Raw genomic sequence first — 4,317 nt, forward strand, 5'->3', positions numbered from 1 at the left:
AAGGCAGTCCAGTAACATGTTTAATATGGAAAGTCTGACAGAATTTGGCAAAGGGTTTACTAACATATGCTGGGCCATTATCAGTTTTAATGGATCGAGGAATACCCAGGATAGAGAAACAATATAGCAGGTGTTGTATTACATGGGTGGCAGGTTCTCCAGCCATAGGTGAAACAAGCATGTAATGAGAAAAGGTGTCTATGGTAACGTGTAGGTATTTTAATGACCCAAAAAAAGGATAATGAGTGACATCCATCTGCCAGATGTCATTTGGACGGAGTCCTCGAGGGTTGACTCCAAAATGCGGTACTGGAAGGAGAGGCTCACATGAGGGACAGTTTTTAACAATTTCTCGTGCCTGCTGCTGTTTTATACCATATTGATAACGTAAAACCTGTGCAGCTTGGCGATGAAGAGCATGTGACTGTTGTGATTGCAAAACAGCAGACAGTCCAATGTGCGTGGCTCGATCTGCAATTGCATTTCCATGAGTTAAAGCACCTGGAAGATTAGAGTGACTGCGAGTATGTCCTACAAAACAAGGTGCAGATCGAGAATGTAAAGATGATTGAATAAGACCAAATAACTGTGCAACAAGGATATTAGCAGTGTTGATAACAGGTACACATTCTAAAACAGACAAGGCTTGTATTACATATTGGCTGTCTGAAAACAAATTAAAGGGAACATCAAAGAAAAGAATAAAAGCCTGGGGCTGGGGATTTAGCTCAGCGGCATAAGCGCCTGCCTTGCAAGCAGGCAGTTGTAAGTTCGATCCCTGGTACCGATAAAAATGAAAAAGACAAAAAAAAAAAAAAGAATAAAAGCCTGATGAACAGCATAAAGTTCAGTCTCCTGAGCTGAAGTACTCCTCAATTGCCATACATAAGTTTGATTTGGGGATACTAAAGTAGCTTTTCCATTGGAGCTTCCATCTGAAAATAAAGTAATAGCATTAACAAGGGGTTTCATGCATATGATTTGAGGAAATGAAAAGTTAACTTTGGAGGCAAATGGAAGAATTTGATCCTTGGGATAATGATGTTGGATTTGACCGGTATAGGATGCTAGAGAAAGAGGAAAATAATCAGTCATATTAAGCAACCATTCGAGCTGTTCAGATGTATAAGGGATTATAATAGAGTGAGGGTCTCCCCTAAATGCATTATAGACAATTTTCTTTCTTGCATAATCCTTTCTGCAACCAAAGAAGCATAAGGGGGGAGAGCCTTTTTCGGGGAATGTGAACCATGAATCCATGAGAGAACTCCCTGCTGATAGAACACACCTGTAGGGGAAAAAGACGTGGGTATGATGATAAGAGACCAGGGAGTGGAATAATCACAATAATGAAGCTGCGCACTTTGAAGAGTCTAATTAACCAATTCAAGAGCTTTGCGAGCTTCTGCCGTCATTTGGCGGGGTGAACTTGGGTCAGAATCTCCAGCTAATAAGGAAAACAATGGGTGGAGGTCTTGAGTAGTTAACTTTAGAGATGGCCGAATCCAATGAATTTCGCCTAAGAGTTTTTGAAAATCATGTAATGTACGCAAGTGAGAAGTATTAACAGACAATCGTTGAGGAGAAAAATGTTGTGGATATAAGTGAAAACCTAGATAAGAAAAAGGAGGTGAAGTTTGGACCTTCTCAGGTGCGATGACCTGCCCATTATTGGTTAAATCCTGATGAAGAGAGGCATATACTTGCAAAAGCATCTCAGAATCTTGATGGGCTATTAAAATATCATCCACATAATGAATAATGGTGGCAGAGGCAAATTTAAATCTGGTATTGGCAATGGTTGCATGTACAAACTTTTGACACAAGGTGGGGCTCAAACCCACGACCCTGAGATTAAGAGTCTCATGCTCTACCAACTGAGCTAGCCGGGCTGCTTATAACAGGGTGGCTCAGAGAGCGTTGGCAGAGCAGAGGGCGGGGGTGGGGGGTATAAGGAGGATGCCACATTCTCTGAAGATTTGGTTTTTCTTATAAAACTTTCTCGAGTTCTTTTTTCCCATTTACTAGTCTCAGAGTCCCCTTTTAAACAGTCCTTAATTAAAGTCCAAATCGGAAACACATCCACAGGAACCTTCTCAGGACCCCAAGCACAATAATAATCCTTAATCTTTTCTCCTACTGTTTTCCAAGTCTCAACATTAACCGTTCCCCGTTCGGGAAACCAGGGGCAAACCTGATGCACAAAATCAACAAACCGATGAATTTGAAGCTTAGCTACAGGAATGCCCCTACTCTTTAACAAAGAGGAAATATTGTTCAAAAAGTTCCCGTTCTGATGACGGGGAGTTACCCCTTCTCAATCCCTGCGTATATGCCACTCCCTGCTACATTCACTTTTCACTTACCCGGGTCGTCTGTAGCAGCAGTCTTCTGGGAACTCCCGATTCTCCTTCCACTGGAAAAACGCTCTGAATGCTTATATTCCAAGCCCCAAGTTCGGGCGCCAAGTGCCAGGTGCCGCGGCCAGCGCGGGGAAGGAGTCAGGCAAGAGACTGAAGACCCAGGGAGACCAGTTGCTCAGGAGGCAAAAGGCGATTTATTGAAGGACTACAGAGTTTTTATAATGTTTCAAAACAAAGAGCAGTACAAGTCACTTCAGGACACTTTCTTGTGCACACAGCAAAGGTAAACATGCTCCTGGGCCCGTGAGAAACTTCTATATTGTGCAGCCCAGGAGGTAAACATGTTCTTGGGCCCATGAGAAACTTCTATCGTTTATGTTATGAAGCTTTTCCCAGGTTAATATCGGCGCGATGCTTTGTCTAGAAGGCTGAGGTCACTGTAGGATGAGGAACTGATTGAGGTCCAGCTTCAGTGTGTGGTTTCCCACACCCGTTCACTGCCGGACCCCTTGCTCCTGCTCCCAACAGTTCTGCACCTGCCTTTAAATGTGTCAGTGGATGGGGGAACAGCACATTTCAGGGATGTGTGCCTGGATGAAACCAGTTTAAGAGGCTCAGTGTTTTGTGTGCTTGTTGGCCATGTCTGGTGATTCCCTTTGAGTTAGAAGAATTTGCCATTTCCTTCACAAATTGGACTCATGAAACCTCTTTCACACTTGTAATAAAACCATCTATCTGACTATTGGTTGTAAAGAAAGCTTTCCTGTTTTTTTTTTTTTTTTTGCATTATTATTGTTTTTCAAATGCAATGAATCAGCCCTTTATAGCTCCCTTTGTATACCTGAAATCATGGAAAACATTTTCAAAAATGAAAAGATTAGTACATACACAATGGTCTCTACTTTTCCCCTGTAGACTTTTTTCTCTAGGATTTTCTCTTCTTTCAAAGAGCAGTAGCAGCCAGTCTCCCCCAGAAATGTTTGGCCAAGCAGAATCTGATGCACTGATGTGAAAGACCCAGGGTACTCACTGGCAAGTGGCGGTAGTGTGGCCCACTGCAGCCCTTCCAGGGGGGAGAACTAACAGTGTCTCCTGAGATCCACACCATGTTGGAACTTAGGACTCTGGGAAGCCAAGCCAGCACCCCCTCTCCCTGGTAAGCAGTGGTGGTGTGGCCCTCTGCAGCCCTTCCAGGGGGAGAACTAGCAGTGTCTGCTGAGGTCCACTCCATGTTGGAACTTACAACTCTGGGAAGCCAAGCCAGCACCTCCCCTCCCTGGTAAGTGGAGGCAGGGTGGCAGACTGCAGCCCTTCCAGGGGGAGAACTAGCAGTGTCTCCTGAAATCCATGCTATGTTGGAACTGAGGACGCTGTGAAAACAAATGACCATTCTGCCTCCTTGCTTAGCAATAGTGAACCTACTGCTACATGGCCTAGAGTCAAATATCCCACTTCCCCTATCCTCCTTCCCCTCCTCCTCCCCGCCCATTAGCAAGTGGGAACCAGAAATCTGAGCATCTCCTGGGAGGTTGACCATAGCAAATAAGGGGGACTACCTTCTCTGAAGGCAAATATTTTTATTACTGTTTTGCTCTTTTCTGATTAATGGTACTGGTCTATTCAATATTCTGTTTTGATAAATTCTATAGTGTTCTATATTTCATCTCATTTTGATATATGGGATTGAAAGAACAACTATTATAAAGATAAAAAAAAATATACTCTGAAACCTATTACTGTTGTTCCGGTAACCTGCTGTGAAGTTCTGTACCAATTTCACTGTACAATCTTAGTTGGCTTTATTCTGACTTGTTCTGTTATATACTTTCAAAATAAAAATTAAAAAAAAGAAAAAGAAAAACCCAGGGTAGTAAATCACAGTGAGAGAAAGGTCAGCACTGGGTGGGGACTAGCAGGAGAGAACAGGGGTATGGATGGGTCCAACATTGAGCAG

General features: G+C 43.2%; 1 non-coding gene across 1 annotated transcript; it reads right to left on the bottom strand.

Moving 5' to 3' along the window:
• Positions 1-1,818: 1,818 nt before the first annotated feature.
• Positions 1,819-1,892, bottom strand: Trnak-cuu (transfer RNA lysine (anticodon CUU)). Its single transcript has one exon. It is a non-coding gene; the product is annotated as a tRNA-Lys (tRNA).
• Positions 1,893-4,317: the final 2,425 nt, after the last annotated feature.

The sequence above is a fragment of the Cavia porcellus genome, unplaced genomic scaffold (genome assembly GCF_034190915.1).
Source record: "Cavia porcellus strain 051 isolate PalLab524CR breed Dunkin Hartley unplaced genomic scaffold, mCavPor4.1 scaffold_53, whole genome shotgun sequence".
Taxonomy (NCBI): domain Eukaryota; kingdom Metazoa; phylum Chordata; class Mammalia; order Rodentia; family Caviidae; genus Cavia; species Cavia porcellus.